The sequence below is a fragment of the Arachis hypogaea genome, chromosome 3, assembly GCF_003086295.3.
Source record: "Arachis hypogaea cultivar Tifrunner chromosome 3, arahy.Tifrunner.gnm2.J5K5, whole genome shotgun sequence".
In the NCBI taxonomy this organism is placed as follows: domain Eukaryota; kingdom Viridiplantae; phylum Streptophyta; class Magnoliopsida; order Fabales; family Fabaceae; genus Arachis; species Arachis hypogaea.
In genome coordinates, this window is record NC_092038.1 from 54,943,077 (window position 1) to 54,963,322 (window position 20,246).

Consider the following 20,246-nt stretch of genomic DNA (forward strand, 5'->3'; position numbering starts at 1 on the left):
GAGGAAACGGAACAGAAATGTTTCGCATTCAAAAAGGAACTCTATAAAGATAAAATCGACGAAATGCTTGAGTTCGGTTTCACCCAAGAAGGATCGAAGTCCTAAAACTAAAGACTCGACCTCAAAAAGGAAGACTGAGCTCGAGCAGGGGCACTATTCATATCCTGGGTCGAGCTGTCCGACCCGGGATGTTCTACCGACAAAGCGACCGACCTCTTCATGTCAGGACAATCCGACCTCTTCTCAAAGAGCTTGGCCAAACTACCAGGAAAGCCCAATAAAGGGCCCAAACAGAGGAACATGACCCGAATCCAAGGGCAATCCAAGCCTATAAAGATAAAGGCGGTTCCCTTAAAGATAAGATGGCCTCATGAAGATAAAGATAAGATAAGATAACTAACTTATCTTATCTAAGGAAGGTCTCTCTACACCATTATAAATACACTAGAGCACTCAGGTATAACTCATACTCTAATTCTACTCAATACCTACTTAATACCCTTGCTAGTTTACGCATCGGAGTCCCTTGCAGGTACCCTCATCCTCCGGGGATGAAGGAATCAGCACCACCATTAAGTCCAACAAATCAGATACAACCGTTCTGACCAGCACGGAAGATCTCATCCGAGATCGACCTACAATTTTAGGTAACCCTCGGAACATCAATCTTACCTAAATTAACTCATCCATTTTTAACTCTTTTCTTCAGGCATATGCTCTAGTTATGGCTTTTGAAAAGGCACCCGAAACCTCGAAGGGAAAAGAATCTATCACAGAAATTCCCAGTACTAGCCTCAAAGTACTGTCATAAGATTTGGATACCATCATTGGGGATCCAGTTGATACTACTAATGCAGACAAAATCTTTTTTCCATTTGTTGTTGAAAACCAACTACATTGTTAAGTCCTTTGCTTCTTCCTTCTCGCATCGATGAAGTTTTCCCTTTCTTTCCCAGTTTGCCGAATCAAGAATTGCTCATAAAAAAATGTTATATACATGGCCCTCTTCGATGACCTAACCCGAGGTTTTAGGAACAATCCAAAGATTTTGCAAAAAAACATCAAATTTTTATCCTAGTCTAAAAGGTTAGAACCAAAGAAAAAAGATTTTTGGTTGATAGGAGGAATATATGACCTACTTCGACTTGCTCATTTTTAACCAACAACTTATCACTGGATAATTGGGGCCTCCCTTTACTTATGGAGCCCATCTACCAATAACCTGCATCTCCCTTGTGGAATGGTTGGCCATATGCTATTCGATGTTGCAGTTATCACAGGGCTTTCTCCTTCTGGGATCGACATTACTCTAGACATGAAATCATAAAAAAAATAGCAATTAAATTGGGACAGCTTTTCCTATGGAGAATTCATAAAGAATAATATGGGCCAAGGTGATGACCCCACTACCGACGAAGTGCACATAGCATTCCTATGTTTCTGGTTGAATGCAATAGGTTTTTGCTCATAGAGCGTAACTATGCAAAAACTTTATCATTTGGCCACTCTAATTCACGAAAGTGAATCTAGTTATTGCCTATCGAAGCTCTTCTTAGGAAATCTATATTATGAATTGGGCTAGATGCTCGAAAGTCTTTGCAATCAAATGCCCCTGAGAGCAAGGGCCCACTATGGCTTTTCGAACTATGGCCAAATGCTGTCTTAAAAAAATTCATGACCACCAAAGGAGTTCCAGTCACCACCAAATAGGCCATCGAAAGAATTAGGCTTTTGACAATAAAACCTACATTCAAAAGCCCAAAAATTGGTGATTAATTCTAGGCAATTTTTACAAAGCTTTATAATGCAAAATCCTTTCTAAACAAAGAACATAATTTTGCTCCTTCTGCTAAACGCAAACGTGGTCTATCTTGGTTTCGATCTCCCAGAATCCTAGCTGATATTGAAAATTTGCAATGCTATGTCAATAGAAATTGGGGCAATTTTACAACTATCCATGTTTTAACAACTGAATTCCCATATTACAGAAAGGACCAATATTGAGTAACTCTTCATGTTCCTCACTTGGTTGCTCGACAAATGGATTTTTCACAGGCTCTACTAGCCCCATTTGGTTCAAAACTATCTAGTCAACTTGGGAGTCAAGTTTACAAAACTCAATCACAATTATGTACTTTGCTAGGTCACAACAGAAGTCGACGAGCTGATGACTATGAACCAATTGATTTTATTCTCAGTTTCTATGTGACCAAGTCTTTCATCCTTTGGTGACAAAGGTATTTTTTACAATACAAATGTAGTCCTAAACAAATTTTATGAGGTATGTTAAGAGATTGTCCCATTATGGTTGAGAGACTTGATACTATAGCTACTTCAAAATGCAAAGATAAGACCTCAAAAGTCTCAAAGAAAAAGGTGAAAATGTCAAAAACATCCTCCATAGCCTCAATCCTTGCAGAGGTATTTACCTAAACTTTTGTTCTCAAAGTTTTCTTATATTAACTTATGATGTATGAGCATCTTATGTACTTTTCTTGGGTGTTTCTTAGGTGGAATTGATGACTTTTTGCTTGATTATCATGTGCTTTTATATGAGATTTTATTAGTACTTTAAGTCCTTTGATTTTTTTGTTAAATATAGGAAAAAGATAGCAAAAAAGAAGCAAAGAACAAGAAAAACAAAGCAACCAAAAAAGCATCCTACAAGAGACAGAGAACTGGCATTTTACATGCCAGACAGGGGGCGTGCAACACGCCCATGCAACCAAATCAGAGAACCTGACGTGCAACACGCCACCACAAGGGCGTAGCACACCAGGCCATTATTCTAGGAGGTCAACATGGTTGCATGCATGGCGTTTTCACATGCCAAATACTTGTTGTTTTACACGCCTAGCGATTCAATCCAGGATGGCTTTTACTTTGGCATGTGACATGTCGAGAAATTGGCGTGCCACACACCCAATGAAGAACCCGTCATGCAACACGCCGAGACACGGCGTTGTATGCTGGGCTAACTTTTCAGAGGATCAGACCCAAGGCAATTTGAGCAAGAAATGAGTGTGCAACACGTCAAGAAAGTGGTGTGTCACATGCCATGAAAATAATACTTCCAGGTATGTGCATGCATGGCATTTTACATGCCAGGATGAATGGCCGTGTGAAATTGAAACACCTTTGAAGTGGCACTCATATGTACGCATCACCCATGCGTACGCACAACACCTGAAGATTGAGGATTCATGCATACGCATGGTGTATGCGGACACACAAAAATTGAAAAATTGAATATCCATGCGTACGCATGCTCCATGCGTACGCCCATATGAGGATTTTTGCATTGTCAACCGTATGCATCCGCCATGCGTACGCATGACCCCCTTGAATAGTGGGCGTTTCATATGCTGAGGACTCTGGGTGTGTAGGAATCAAATGCCTTCGAGGCTTTTTTTGGAGCAATTCTTTGGGCATTTTACACGCCATACATGGGCATGTCACACGCCAGTATAACACCTCCCAGGACTTCATTTGTTTGTGGCATTTCATACGTCGAGATACGGCGTTACACATTGGGCTAACTTTCTAGAAGACCATTCTAAGCCCACTAAGAATGCTAAAGAATTGGACAACTAAAGCCTTGAACCGAAAGACACTATTAAAAGCTGAAGATTTAATGCAGAAGATTGGATTTAATTTGATTTGATTTTGTTTTGAATTATTTTGAATTTAGTGATTAGGTTTTGTTTTAAGTTGAGTATATAAGGACTTGGAAAGAAGACTTTTGGACTTCCAGACCTTTTTGCATTTTTCATACTTTGTTTTTGAAGTATGAGTCATTAACCTCTTTGTTTAAGGTGAGGAGCTCTGTTCATCTTTTATGAATTATTAATCTAAGTATTTTATTTTATATGAGGTTTATGCTTTAATTTATTTCATAATTGAGATTTCGTTATTCATCTCTAAAGATTTAGAATTGTTGGAAAACATTCTAACTCTGTCTTGGATTCTAAATATTGTTTTGGAAAAAATTAATATTTGAATTAGCTTGAAAACTCTTTCTTACTACTTTTTTTATTTCATTAGGAATAGTTTCAAAGAGTGTGCGACACTTTGTGAGTTTCAATTGTTTAGGATTAGCTTGAATACGTGACATATAATTCAACCTATGGACTATTTTTAATCTTACTTGAAATTGAATCAAAGTTGTGCTTCACCTCATTTTCTTGAGTAATTGACTAAGGAATTAGCAGTTAGTTAGGTTAAAGAGAAATTAAATTGTCAAGAAATTAGAATTTGATTATTTGTGATTCGTCATGATTAATATTTACATACCTCATATAAGTAGACATAAGGATTGTTTTTCTAAAGAGTGAACATCTCTAACACCTTAACTATCTTTACCATCTTAGTTTCTTAACCAATTTTAGTTTGCTTTTGTTTAAATTTCTATTTTCATGCTATTTACTATTGAAACACTTATTTTTGATTGTCTGACTAGAATAATCAATTAACTATTGTTTGCTTAATCCGTTAATTCTCGTGGAAATGATAACTCACTCCCGTGGTATTACTTGATATGATCTGGTGCACTTGTCGGTAGTTTGTGGTTTGTAAACTCTGCATCAACTTTTTGGCGCCGTTGTTGGGGATTAATCATTGTTAATAAACTACCAATCAGTTGATTACCTAGATTAGACCATTTTAGTTTTTAGTTATTTACTGTTTGCTATTTATTTTCCTCCCTGGGAGTTCCCTTCATCACTGTGAAGGAGGGAATTCCAATTTGATAATCTTGTTGTTTTTGTCTATGTCAAATAAAAAAGATAAATAACCTTTTCACTAAGATCCTAAGATTGAAAGAACTCTTTGGCGACAAAGAAAACAAGCTAGAGATCAAAGAGTTACAGAAGAGGCTGAAGAGATAGTTGTAGAAGAGTTTGAATTCAACATAGTAGAGAATGCAAATAATGCTAATGCTCCTCAGCCTAGGAGGACCCTTGGATCTTTCACTACTTCCAATCCAGGGAGTTGTGGAAGTAGCATTGTGACACCTACAGTGAATTCCGATAATTTTAAACTGAAGCATCAACTTATCATATTGGTTCAACAAAATTTTCAGTTTTATGGAAGCCCGCAGGAAGATCCTAACTTGTTCATCATTTATAATGGGATCACCCCTACTTCACGGGTCTCATTGGATAATTCGGTTGGAGGATCTCTACATATGAAGAAGACCACGGATGAAGCACTGGAGTTGATTGAAATAGTAGCCAAGAATCAATACCTCTATTCCTCCGAAAGATAAATGAGAAAAGGAGTCATGGAATTATATACTTTGGATACTATTTTGGCTCAGAATAGAGCCATGTCCCAATAAATCAATGCAATTACTCAACACTTGGAAGGCATGCAAGTTTTAGCTATAAATACCCAAGAGAATTCTCATGGAATGAGTAGTGGACTGCTTCAAAGTGAAGGTTTGGAGTATGGATAATCCTCCCTGGAGCAAGTGAATTACATGAGTAATCCTTCAAGGCCACCTTAAAATGATCCATTCTCTAAGATTTATAATCCAGGATGGAGAAATTATCCAAACTTTGGATGGAAAAATCAAGGTCGGAGGCCCAATAATTTTAACAACAACCATCCTCAGAACCATTTCAACTCCCAACATAATACCTTTAACCCTCACCAACAATAACCACCCCTCACCCAACCATCTCAAGACTCTCAAAGACTATCCAATTTTGAACTTGCCATGGAGAAACTCTCCCAAGCCACTGATGAGCGGATATTTTATACGCTTTTTAGCATCATTTTCATATAGTTTTTAGTATGTTTTATTTAGCTTTTATTAAGTTTTTATAGGTTTTATTGTTAAATTCAAATTTTTGGATTCTACTATGAGTTTTTGTGTTTTTGATCAATTTCAGGTATTTTCTGGTTGAAATTGAGAAGTTGGAGTAAAAGTTTGATTCAGAGACATAGAAAGCACTGCAAATGTTATCCAAATCTGACCTCCTTGTATTTGGAAGAGCTTTTCTGAAGCTACAGAAGTTCAAATGGAGTATTCTCAATAGTTATGAAAATCTAACTTCCAGAGCTTTCCAGAAATATATAATAGTCTATACTTTACTTCAGATTAGAATGCCCAAAACTGGCGTCCAACGCCAACCTCCTGCCCCCTTCCAGGTGTCCAGCGCCCAAGGAGAATAGACCAACATCCAAACGCCCAAAGAGAACTCCCTAGCTAGCGTTCAATGCTCTAGAGACCTCTTAACACGTGGATCTCATCAAAGCCTAGCCCAAACACTCACCAAGTGGGCCCCAGAAGTGGATTTTAACACTAAAAAGACTGTTTTTTCCTTACTAGTCATTAGTTTTGTATTTAAGGGATTAGATTTATGATCTTCATATACCTTTCAAGATTTTTACATCATATTTCGTTTTTATCCTTGCATTCTCCATCAATATGAGTTTTTAAACCTCCTAGGTTGAGGGGAGGAGCCCTACTGAGTCCTATGAATTAATAAAAGTATTATTGTTTCTCTTCGATCCGTGTTTGATTTAATTCTAAGATGTATACTCGTTCTTCAACATGGAGAATAAGGTGATCAGTGACAATTAGCTCTGTTCATCATATTAGGGCTGCGTGCCTGACAACCACCCGTGTCTACTTTGGTTCATGTGAATACGTGACTAAAAAGCACGAACTGCCAGCTTGATTATACATCTCTCAGACGACTAATCCACGACTTCATTGGGGACTTCTCGAGACACTAGTTCAACCGATTTCCGAGAAGATTAGGGTCTCTGTGATAGGGGCTAGAAGCCAAAGGAGCATCATTCTCTGACTTAGAAGATTCGACCTTATCTGTGGCGTTTTGAGTAGGATCGCCAAGAGAATGAACTGCTAGAGCTTCACCCTCGTTCAGATTGGATGACCGCGGCCAATGGCGTTTGATATGAAATAGAGGAGATTGATGAATATAGCCAATGGCGTTGATCACATACAGCATACCATAGAAGAAATCATTCACAAGCAAAGAAGACAGTAATACCAGAGTTAATTAGAAAGATAAAGCAACTCCAATCCTTAACCATATTCCTATTACTAATTCTATTCTAATTTAAGAAGTATTTTATACCCTTTTTCTTTATTTACATGTCAACATAGTTTAGATCTCACAAATACAAATCCATATCCAACAACTTCTTGATTTTGCCTGACTAAGACCTGCAAGGTAACCATAGCTTGCTTCAAACCACGATCCTCGTGTGATCGACCCTGACTCGCTCAGGTATTATTTGGACGACCCTGTGCACTTGCTGGTACAGTTGTACAAAAATGTGGGGATTCGTGCACCAAGTTTTTGGCACTGTTGCCGGGAATCGTTCGAGTTTGGACAACTAACGGATTTTCTTGTTCCCTAAATCAGGTAATTTTTTTATTTATTTTATTTGAGTCTTTTATTTTTATTTTCTTCTTTTCTATTTTCGAAAAAAAATATTTTTCAAAAATTTTTCTTTTCTTTGTTTAATCTTTGTTCTTAGTTTAAGTCTTTTGTGTTTGTTCTTGGTTAAATTTTCGAAAATCTTGAGTCTTTCTTTCAAAAAATTTTCAAAAATAGTTTCTTTGTTTCAATCTTGTGTCAAATCTTCAAGTTTGGTGTTTTCTTGTGTCTTTCTTTTGATTTTTTGAAAATTTGTGTTTGTTGCCTTTTACATATTCTTGTGTTCTTTAAATTTCTTGAGTCTTGTTCTTAGTGTTCTTTTTAATCTTCAAAGTGATCTTGTATTTTCTTTGTATTTTGATCTTAAAATTTTTAAGTTTGGTGTCCCTTTGTGTGTTTTCTTCAAAATTTTGAAAACTTGGAGTCCTAGATCTAAAATTTTTAAGTTTTATGTCTTTTACTTGTTTTCTCTTTCATCATTAAATTCAAAAACAAAAAATATCTTTTCTATCTTATCTTTTAGTTATTTTCAAAATTTTTAATTAAAAATTCAGATTTTAATTTCAAATATTTTCAAAATTAAAAATGTTATCTTTTTCAAAAATCTTATCTTATCTTTCTTCAAAATTCTTATCTTATCTTTTTCGAATTTAAAATTTAAGAATTCAAATTTTAAATCTTAAAATTAAAATTTTTTAAAATCAAATTTCAAATCTTTTCAAATTCTTATCTTATCTTTTCAAACTTCAAATTTTAAAATCAAATCTTTTTCAAATTTTTTTAATTTCTTGTCTTATCTTTTCTTATCTTTTTTTATTTCAAATTTAAAGTTCAAATCTTTCTTATTTTATCTATTATCTTATTTCAAATTCAAATCTTTCTTAATTAATTGCTTATCTTTTCTCTCTTCTTTTTCAAAACTTCCTAACTAACTCTTCTCTCTTCTAATTTTTGAAAATTCTCTTCTTCTTCTCTCTCTTCTATTTTCAAATTTCACTAACTAATTTTCAATTTTTTTAAATTATTAACCTTAATTTTTGAAAATAATTAATAAATAAAACAAAAACAAAAATATTGTAATTCTTATTTATCTCTTCTATTTCTAATTCTTCTCTTTTCTACTTCTATTTATTCGAACTCCTCTTCTATTTTCAAAGTATTCTTCTTCTTCCATCTTCATTCTTCTGTCTTCTTCTGTTTTCACATCTCACTGGGAGCCTTCTATACTAAAATTAGATATAGAATCTTCCTTTCTTTCTTTTCTTCTCTTTTTGTTTATGACCAGGAATAGGGATAAAGAACCCCTCTTTGATCTTGATCCTGAACCTGAAAGGACTTTAAAGAAAAGCTTACAACAAGCTAGAGCACAATATTCTGGAAGAAACCTTTCAGAAAATCTTGAACAAGAAATTGGAGACATGGCCGAACCTGAAGGAGATGCCAGAAAGGTTCTTGGTGACTTCACCATGCCTACCTCTGACTTTTATGGCAGAAGTATCTATGTACCTACCATTGGAGCTAGCAATTTTGAGCTTAAGCCTCAGTTAGTCTCTCTTCTACAACAGAACTGCTAGTTCCATGGACTTCCAATGGAAGATCCACATCAGTTCTTAGCTGAATTCTTGTAGATCTGTGATATTATTAAGACCAATGGAGTTAATCCTGAAGTCTACAAGCTTATGCTCTTTCCCTTTGCTGTAAGAAACAGAGCTAAAATATGGTTGGATTCTCAACCAGAAAAGAGCTTAGACTCTTGGAAAAAGCTGGTTAATACTTTTTTGGCTAAATTCTTTCCCCCTCAAAGGATGAGTAAAATTAGAGTGGAAGTTCAAACCTTCATACAAAAAGAAAATGAATCCCTCTATGAAGCTTGGGAAAGATACAAGCAATTGATTAGGAGATGTCCTCCTGACATGCTCTCAGAATGGTTTATCATAGGCATGTTCTATGATGGCCTGTCTGAGATTTACAAAATCTCATTGGACAGCTCTACAGGTGGATCACTCCACTTGAAGAAAACACCTGCAGAAGCAAGAGAACTCATTGAGATGGTTGCAAACAACCAATTCATGTACACCTCTGAGAGGAATCCTATAAACCATGGGATCTCTTAGAAGAAAGGAGTTCTTGAAGTTGACACTCTGAATGCATATTGGCTTAGAATAAGATCTTGACCCAACATGTTAACATGATCTCTCAGCATTTGACTGGAATGCCAACTGCAGCTGGCAGTAACCAAGAAGTATCTCCTGATATAGATGCTTATGATCCTGATCAACCCACCATGGAGGAGGTAAATTACATGGGAGAATCTTATGGAAACACGTACAACCCTTCATGGAGGAATCATCCTAACCTTTCATGGAAGGATCAACAGAAACCTCAACAAGGTTTTAATAACAATCATGGTGGAAGGAACTAGAATAGGTTCAACAACAGACCACCATTCCCATCTTTTCAAGGGAATATGGAAACCTCTATGCAGAGTTTCTCTGACTTAGTTACTCTGGTTTTCAACCTCTCTAAGACCACTCATAGTTTCATGAATGAAACAAGGTTCTACATTAGAAATTTGGAGGTACAAGTTGGTCAACTGAGCAAGAGGATCCCTGAGACCCCTCCTGACACTCTTCCAAGTAACACTGAGGTGAATTGATAAATCACTATTTTATGGTTTATCTTGTGCTAAATAGAGTGGATTTTATCAACCTTTCATACATTTGCCTTCCCAAATTGATGCTATGATTGATAACATGCTTCTTTGGCCCTAAATTCACTATTTTTAATTCTCTCTTATTCCCATTCGATATCGTGATATATGTGTTTAGTGTTTTCAGAGATTACAGGGCAGGAATGGCATAGAAGATGAAAAAGAAGCATGCAAAAGAGGAAGGAAGACAAGAAATTAAAGATTTCATGGGCGAGCAATGACGCGCACGCGCGAAGCACGCGTATGTGTGGTTAGGAGAAAATGCAGCGACGCGTACGCGTATAGCACGCGTACGTGTGGAACGCAGTCACGTGCTGCATATCAGAATTTTCCGGGGGGGCAATTTCTGGGCCCCTGTTTGACCCAGTTTCAGGCCCAGAAATCCAGAATAGATGCAGGGGTGTAGCTGAGACTTGACACACTTTTTTATTCTCATTTTTTTAGTTTTAGTTTGGAGAGAATTCTAAAACAGAAAACACTTGCTCTCATAGGGTTCTTAACTTTTCATAATTTTTCTTAGTTTTGCTTGGATTGGATCTTGAGAGAGAGTTGCTACTATCTTCGGTGGAAGTCTTCGTCATTATAGTTTGCCTTTCTCTTACCTTACTCTTGTGCTTTTCCATTCAATTGCTTGGATTCATGTTATGATTTTCTTAATTTTACATTTCTTAATATAATGAACCAATTTCAGTTTTAATTCCATTACTTGTTGAATTCTTTTCAATTACTTACCATCTCCAATTTTAGTTTTATTAATTTTAATTTTAATTACCATATTATTTCTCTACTCCCTTCATATGTTTGTGGAAATGGCATTCATATCAATGGAGTAGAGCTCCCAACTTGACTTTGGAGTTGATTAATAGGGAACCCTTGAGTTGGAATACTCAAGTATTAATAGGTAATTGGATGTTGCTGCTGATGCATGAGCATCTTTCCTATCTTTTCCTAGTGAATTTGCATTTAATTTGTTGAGTTTAATCAAGAATTAATTATATTTTAGCCACTATGGATGTTACTTTGAGTCGTGTGCAATTCTGTTTATTTTAGGTAGCATTCGACTGGATTCGATGGAGTTTTCGCAGAGAAAGAGAAGAAGACGAATGATGCTGTCAACCCTAATCTCTCTGCACTCAAACTTGAATATCTCAAGTTACAGAGGTCCAATGGACATGATTTCAGTGGCGTTGAAAATCTAACTTTTAGATCTTTCCAACGATATATAATAGTCTATACATCTTCTCCATCAACGCTGCTAAGGCTGCGCCTAACTTGAGATTTCTCAAGTTAGGCGCCAAGCATAACAACAACACACAACGTAGCACTCCATTCTCCAAGTTAGGCGCCCAAATATTCAAGTAAGGCACACCATGTGAGTTCAACATGCCAAAACTCCCTACACCCCTCAAGTATGGCGCAGTTATTCCCCAAGTTAGGCGTGGATCCTAGTGAAGCCAAGTGGTCCCCATGCTTACAAGGCTCGCACGAATTGTTAATTAATTCTGATTTAAATTTAAATTTTATTTTAAAATAGGAAAAGATATTATTTCAATTTTAGAAAATAGATTTTAAATTAATTAATATTAGATATAAAAAGAAGAAACTTTTTTTCTGGGGATTATTCCACCTCATTCGAAATTTACAGTTTACCAGAATCCTAGTTTTCACTCTTTTCCATGAGAAACTAAACCCCCACTGTTAAGGTTAGGAACTCTGTCTATTGTATGGATTGATTTTGTTGTTTGTTTTCTCTATTTTAATTTATGTACTGGTTTATATTTCAAGAATTGTTTTCGTTTGTTATTTTATGAAATTGGGTGGAACGGAAGTATGACCCTCTTTCCAATTGAGTTCTTGTATAACTTGGAAAAGCTCTTTACTTGAACAACAGCTTGAAAACATATTCTCCTAAATTTCTAATTATCTGGATTTAACGGGATACGTGACATATAATCCTTTTATATTTGGGTAATTAGAATTTCTGTGGCATATAACTAAAATTGAACTTCACCCTCTTATTGGAATTAATTGACCAAGGAATTGGCGGTTGATGAATTTTAGAGGAGACTAAAAAGGTCTAAGGAATTAGGGTTTAGTCATATATAGTTTGCCAGGAATTAAATCTTGCATGATTAAAATAAATTAATAAGAAAAGTCAATCCGGAAAATAGATAACTCTGAAGCCTTAACTGTTTTCTCCATATTTTATTCCCAACTTATTTATTGCATGTCTTCTGATATTTTGAGTTTCCTTTTTAATGCTTTTTGAACTCTCAAACACCATTTTCTATTTGTCTAACTAAGTAAATCCCTTAACCATTGTTGTTTAGTCCATCAATCCTCGTGGAATCGACCATCATTCACTTGAGGTACTACTTGGTACGACCCGATGCACTTGCCGGTTAGTTTGTGGTTGTAAATTCCGTACCAAATTTTTGACACCGTTGCCGGGGATTGATTGTGATTGACAACTACTCATTGTGTGATTGCTTAGATTAAATAATTTTTCCTTAAATGATTTTTTTAGTATTATTAATTTTTAATCTTCTTTTTTTTCTCTTTATTTATTTCCTTTTCGTCCATAACCCCTCCCCCTTTTTTTGTCTTTGTTTTGTTTTTATTTTATTTTCCATTTTTTTTTCTTTTCTTTCTTTACGTCGTTTTTTTTTCCTTTATGTTTCTTTCTTTTTGTTAGCTTTCCCCATCCCCTGTTTCTTTCTTTTTCTTTTATTTTATTGTTTAGTTTTAATATATAAAAAAATAAAAAAAGGAAAATTTTCATTCTCTTTCTTTATTTATTTCTCTTTTAATATTTTGCTTTTTTTATTTTTTTCAATAGGTGTTTTTGCTTCAGCTTTAATTATATTTGTCCCTAGCTAATTTTCAAATATTACAGTATTTATTTTTTTTCTTAATTTCTAAAATTAAGTTTGGTGCTACCTGGTTATTTTTATTTTATTTTTCTTGTTCATTTTTTTATATAAAATTTGAAATTTTCACTTTAATTTTTATCTATAATTTTCAAACCTTTTGCTTTAATTATTTAGTTGTTTTATTTTATTATTTTTCACAGGTTACCTCACTGAGAATTCTCTGCACTTTGACATAGAGATTCCCATCTTTTCTTGTTTTTTGTTTATTTATGAGCAGGAACAGAGATAAGGAACCTCTTTTAGACTTTGATCCTGAATCCGAAAAGACTTTCAGGTAGCGTTTGCAATAAGCGAGACTTTACAAGGCTGTAGAGTCCACTATGGATCATAATAATGCTGCTAATGCAAATGTGGTAAATCCAGTTGGGAATGATCAACCTAGAAGAGTGCTTGGCTCATACATTGCGCCTACTGCAGATCTTTATGGAAAAAGCATTGTGGTGCCTCCTATTGCTGCAAACAACTTTGAACTCAAGCCACAACTAGTCACTTTGGTGCAACAAAACTGTCAATATCATGGACTCCCTCAGAAAGATCCCAATCAGTTTATCTCTAATTTTCTGCAAATTTGTGATACTGTGAAAACTAATGGAGTGAATCTTGAGGTGTACAAACTTATACTCTTCCCATTTGCCTTGAAGGACAGAATAAAGCTGTGGCTAAATTCTCAACCCAAGGAGAGTTTGGATAGTTGGGATAAGGTTGTCATTGGGTTTCTTACTAAATTTTTCCCACCAAAGAAGCTGACTAACCTTAGGGTGGAGGTTCAAACTTTCAGACAAAAGGATGGTGAGATCCTCTATGAAGCTTGGGAGAGGTACAAGTTGCTGACTAGGCAATGCCCTCCGGACATGTTCTCTAAATGGACCCAACTAGATTTCTTTTATGAAGGCTTAGGTGAAATGTCCAAGATGTGCTTAGATAATTCTGTAGGTGGTTCTGGTGGACGAAATTGTGATCACATCACTGTAGTATTCTTTGTTGTTGTATGGAATCATTATTGTGGCTCTTGGCTATGTGTGGATACAACTCCGTTCAACTTAACTAGCAAGTGTACTGGGTCATCCAAGTAATACCTTACGTGAGTAAGGGTCGATCCCACAGAGATTGTTGGTATGAAGCAAGCTATGGTTACCTTGTAAATCTCAGTTAGGCAGATTAAATTGGTTTTGTGTTTCGAAAATTAATAATAAATGGAAAATAAAAAGGGATAGAAATACTTATGTAAATCAATAGTGGGAATTTCAGATAAGCGTGTGGAGATGCTGTGCTCCTCTCGTATCTCTACTTTCTTCTTACATTCATCCAATCCTTCCTACTCCTTTCCATGGCAAGCTGTATGTAGGGCATCACCGTTGTTAGTGGCTACATCCCATCCTCTCAGTGAAAACGTTCCTATGCTCTGTCATAGCACGGCTAATCATCTGTCGGTTCTCAATCAGGTTAGAATAGAATCCCTTGATTCTTTTGCGCTTGTCATCACGCCCAGCCTTCAGGAGTTTGAAGCTCGTCACAGTCATTCAATCCCAGAATCCTACTCGGAATACCATAGACAAGGTTTAGACTTTCCGGATCCTCATGAATGCCGCCATCTATCTAGCTTATACCACGAAGATTCTGTTGGGGAATCTAAGAGATATGCGCCCGGTCTAAAGTAGAACGGAAGTGGTTGTCAGTCACGTACGTTCATAGGTGAGAATGATGATGAGTGTCACAGATCATCACATTCATCAAAGTTAAGTATAACGTATATCTTGGAATAAGAATAGAAGAGAATTGAATAGAAAGTAATAGTAATTGTATTGAAACTTGAGGTACAGCAAAGCTCCATACCCTTAATCTATGGTGTGCAGAAACTCCACTGTTGAAAATACATAAGTAAAAGGTTCAGGCATGGCCGAATGGCCAGCCCCCTAAAACGTGATCAATATCCTCTTAAGATGAAGAATAATACAAAACTGAGACCAAAGATGTAACGTGGTCAAAAGACGACTAATACACTAGTAAAAAGTCTTATTTATACTAAACTAGCTACTAGGGTTTACATGAGTAGGTAATTGATGCATAAATCCACTTCCGTGGCCCACTTGGTGTATGCTTAGGCTGAGCTTGATCTATCCACGAGCTGAGGCTTTTCTTGGAGTTGAACTCCGAGTTATGACGTGTTTTGGGCGTTCAACTCCGGATCATGACGTGTTTCTGGCGTTTAACTCCAGACAGCAGCATATACTTGGCGTTCAACGCCAAGTTACGTCGTCAATTTCCGAATAAAGTATGGACTATTATATATTGCTGGAAAACTCTGGATGTCTACTTTCCAACGCTGTTGAGAGCGCGCCATTTAGAGTTCTGTAGCTTCAGAAAATCCATTTCGAGTGCAGGGAGGTCAGATTCTAATAGCATCAGCAGTCCTTTTGTCAGCCTTTTTCAGAGTTTTTCTCAAGTCCCTCAATTTCAGTCAGAAATTATCTGAAATCACAGAAAAACGCACAAACTCATAGTAAAGTCCAGAAATGTGAATTTAACATAAAAACTAATGAAAACATCCCTAAAAGTAGCTTGAACTTACTAAAAACTACCTAAAAACAATGCCAAAAAGCGTATAAATTATCCGCTCATCACAACACCAAACTTAAATTGTTACTTGTCCCCAAGCAACTGAAAATCAAATAGGATAAAAAGAAGATAATATACTATAAATTCAAAAATATCAATGAATATTAATTCTAATTAGATGAGCGGGACTTGTAGCTTTTTGCTTCTGAACAGTTTTGGCATCTCACTTTTTCCTTTGAAGTTTAGAATGATTGGCATCTCTAGGAACTTAGAATTTCAGATAGTGTTATTGATTCTCCTAGTTAAGTATGTTGATTCTTGAACACAGCTACTTTTATGAGTCTTGGCCGTGGCCCTAAGCACTTTGTTTTCCAGTATTACCACCGGATACATAAATGCCACAGACACATGACTGGGTGAACCTTTTCAGATTGTGACTCAGCTTTGCTAGAGTCCCCAGTTAGAGGTGTCCAGAGCTCTTAAGCACACTCTTTTGCTTTGGATCACGACTTTAACCACTCAGTCTCAAACTTTTCACTTGGACCTGCATGACACAAGCACATGGTTAGAGACAGCTTGATTTAGCCGCTTAGGCCTGGATTTTATTTCCTTAGGCCCTCCTATCCATTGATGCTCAACGCCTTGGATCCTTTTTACCCTTGCCTTTTGGTTTTAAGGGCTATTGGCTTTTTCTGCTTGCTTTTTCTTTTTCTTTCTATTTTTTTTTGCCATTTTTTTTCGCAAGCTTGTTACTTTTCACTGCTTTTTCTTGCTTCAAGAATCAATTTTCATGATTTTTCAGATTGTCAATAACATTTCTCTTTGTTCATCATTCTTTCAAGAGCCAACAGTTTTAACATTCATAAACAACAAGATCAAAAATATGCACTGTTCAAGCATTCATTCAGAAAACAAAAAGTATTGTCACCACATCAATATAATTAAACTAAATTCAAGGATAAATTCGAAATTCATGTACTTTCTTGTTCTTTTGAATTAAAACATTTTTCATTTAAGAGAGGTGAAGGATTAATGGAATTATTCATAACTTTAAGACATAGTTACTAAACACTAATGATCATGAAGTAGAGACACAAAACATAAATGAAAACAACATAAAAATCGAAAAGCAGAAAGAAATAAGAACAAGGAATGAATCCACCTTAGTGGCGTCTTCTTCTTGAAGGACCAACAATGTCCTTAAGCTCTTCTATGTCCCTTCCTTGCCTTTGTTGCTCCTCCCTCATTGCTCTTTGATCTTTTCTTATTTCATGGAGAATGATGGAGTGCTCATGATGTTCCACCCTTAATTGTTCCACATTGTAGCTCAAATCTTCTAAGGAAGTGTTGAGTTGTTCCCAATAGTTGTTGGGAGGAAAGTGCATCCCTTGAGGCATCTCAAGGATTTCTTGATGATGAGCTTCCTCATGCATCTCTTGAGAACCGTGAGGGATCTCTCTTGCTTGCTCCATCCTCTTCTTGGTGATGGGCTTATCCTCTTCAATGGGGATGTCTCCTTCTATGATAACTCCAGCTGACTAACATAGATGGCAAATAAGGTGAGGAAAAGCTAGCCTTGCCATGGTGGAGGGCTTGTCGGCTATTTTGTAGATTTCATTGGAGATGACCTTATGAACTTCTACTTCCTCTCCAATCATGATGCTATGAATCATGATGGCCCAATCCACAGTAACTTCAGATCGGTTGCTAGTGGGAATGATGGAGCGTTGAATGAACTCCAACCATCCTCTAGCCACAGGCTTGAGGTCCAGTCTTCTTAGTTGAACTGGCTTGCCTTTGGAGTCTCTCTTCCATTGAGCTCCTTCCACACATATGTCCATTAGGACTTGGTCCAACCTTTGATTAAAGTTGAACCTTCTAGTGTAGGGGCGTTCATCTCCTTGCATCATGGGCAAGTGAAACGCCAACCTCACATTTTCTGGACTAAAATCTAAGTATTTTCCCCGAACCATTGTGAGATAATTCTTTGGATTCGGGTTCATACTTTGATCATGGTTCCTAGTGATCCATGCATTGGCATAGAACTCTTGAACCATTAAGATTCTGACTTGTTGCATGGGGTTGGTTAAGACTTCCCAACCTCTTCTTTGGATCTCATGTCGGATCTCCGGATACTCATTCTTCTTGAGCTTGAAAGGGACCTCAGGGATCACCTTCTTTTTTGCCACAATAACATAGAAGTGGTCTTGATGGCTCTTGGAGATGAATCTTTCCATCTCCCATGACTCGGAGGTGGAAGCTTTTGTCTTCCCTTTTCCTTTTCTAGAGGATTCTCCGGCCTTAGGTGCCATTGATGGTAATGGAAAAACAAAAAGCTTATGCTTTTACCACACCAAACTTAAAATATTGCTCGTCATCGAGCAAGAGAAGAAAGAAGAGAAGAAGAAGAAGAAGAAGAGAATATGGAGGAGAAGGAGGAATGTGTATTCGGCCAAGGGGGAGAAGATTTGGTTGTGTTGTTGTGAAAATGAAGGAGAAAGAAAGGGTATATATAGGGAGAGGGGAGAGGGTAGGTTCGGCCATTTAGGGTGGGAATGGGTGGGAAAATGTTTTTGAATTTTTGAAGGTAGGTGGGGTTTATGGGGAAGAGTGGATGGATGTGAGTGGTGAATAGGGTGATTGGGAAGAGGGATTGAGGTGATTGGTGAAGGGTTTTCGGGAAGTGTGACATGGGGGGAGTACTCATCACAAAATAGGATTAGGAGGTAAGGGGGGAATATAGTAGGTGGGGATCCTGTGGGGTCCACAGATCCTGAGGTGTCAAGAAATTCCATCCCTGCACCAAATAGGCATGTAAAATGCCTTTGCACACCATTTTGGCGTTTAAACGCCGAGTGGTGCACATTCTGGGCGTTCAACGCCCACATGTAACATGTTTCTGGCGTTGAACGCCAGTTTCATGCTTGTTACTGGCGTTCAGCACCAGCTTTTCCTCTTAGGCACATTCCTGGCGTTCAGTGCCAGAATGTTGCTTGTTTCTGGCACTCAACGCCAGGTTGATGCTCTGTTCTGGCATTGAACGCCAGCCAGATGCTTCTTACTGGCATTGAACGCCAGCCTGTGCTTCCTCCAAGGTGTGATTTTTCTTCTGCTATTTTTGATTCTGTTTTTAATTTTTCTATTTTTTTCGTGACTCCACATGATCATGTACCTAATAAAACACAAAATAATAATAAAATAAAAATTAGATAAATAAAATTGGGTTGCCTCCCAACAAGCGCTTCTTTAATGTCAATAGCTTGACAGTGGCTCTCATGGAGCCTCACAGGTGATCAGGTCAATGTTGTATAGTCCCAACACCAAACTTAGAGTTTGGATATGGGATCTTAACACCAAACTTAGAGTTTGGTTGTGGCCTTACAACACCAAACTTAGAGTTTGACTGTGGTGGCTCTTCTTGACTCTGAACTGAGAGAAGCTCTTCATGCTTACTCTCTTTTGTCACAGAGGGATGGCCATGTGCCTTAAACACAAGGTAGTCCCCATTCAATTGAAGGACTAATTCACCTCTGTTGACATCTATCACAGCTCCTGCTGTGGCTAGGAAAGGTCTTCCAAGGATAATGCATTCATCCTCTTCCTTCCTAGTGTCTAAGATTATGAAATCAGCAGGGATGTAAAGGCCTTCAACCTTTACTAACACGTCTTCCACTATTCCATAAGCTTGTCTCAATGACTTGTCTGCCAATTGTAATGAGAACAATGCAGGTTGTACCTCAATGATCCCCAGCTTCTCCATTACAGAGAGTGGCATAAGATTTATCCCTAACCCTAGATCACATAGAGCCTTTTCAAAGGTCATGGTGCCTATGGTACAAGGTATTAAGAACTTGCCAGGATCTTGTCTCTTTTGAGGTAGAGTTTGCTGAATCCAGGTATCTAGTTTATTAATGAGCAAGGGAGGTTCACTTTCCCAAGTCTCATTACCAAACAACTTGGCATTCAGCTTCATGATAGCTCCTAAGTATTGAGCAACTTGCTCTCCAGTCATATCTTCATCCTCTTCAGAGGAAGAATAGTCTTCAGAGCTCATGAATGGCAGAAGGAGATTTAATGGAATCTCTATGGTCTCTGTATGAGCCTCAGATTCCTTTGGATCCTTAATAGGAAACTCCTTCTTACTTGAAGGACGTCCCAGGAGATCTTCCTCACTAGGATTTTCGTCCTCCTCCTCCCTTGTGCATTCGGCCACATTGATCACATCAATGGCCTTGCACTCTCCTTTTGGATTCTCTTCTGTATTGCTTGGGAGAATACTGGGAGGAGTTTCAATAACTTTCTTACTCAACTGGCCCACTTGTGCCTCCAGATTTCTGATGGAGGATCTTGTTTCATTCATGAAACTAAAAGTGGCCTTTGACAGATCAGATACTAGATTGGCTAAATTAGAAGTGTTTTGTTCAGAATTCTCTGTCTGTTGCTGAGAAGATGATGGATATGGCTTGCTATTGCTCAGCCTATTGCGTCCACCATTGTTAAAGCCTTGTTGAGGCTTTTGTTGATCCTTCCATGAGAAATTTGGATGATTTCTCCATGATGGATTATAGGTGTTTTCATAAGGTTCACCCATGTAATTAACCTCTGCCATGGTAGGGTTCTTAGGATCATAAG

The 20,246-nt window shown here is 37.1% G+C and overlaps 2 non-coding genes across 2 annotated transcripts; both read right to left on the minus strand.

Annotated features, from left to right (window-relative positions):
* Positions 1-9,226: 9,226 nt before the first annotated feature.
* On the minus strand, positions 9,227-9,335 carry LOC112792937 (small nucleolar RNA R71). Its single transcript, XR_003197654.1, has one exon. It is a non-coding gene; the product is annotated as a small nucleolar RNA R71 (small nucleolar RNA).
* A 4,472-nt stretch (positions 9,336-13,807) lies between these two features.
* Positions 13,808-13,914, minus strand: LOC112792860 (small nucleolar RNA R71). The gene has a single exon (XR_003197581.1). It is a non-coding gene; the product is annotated as a small nucleolar RNA R71 (small nucleolar RNA).
* Between the last annotated feature and the right edge of the window lie 6,332 nt (positions 13,915-20,246).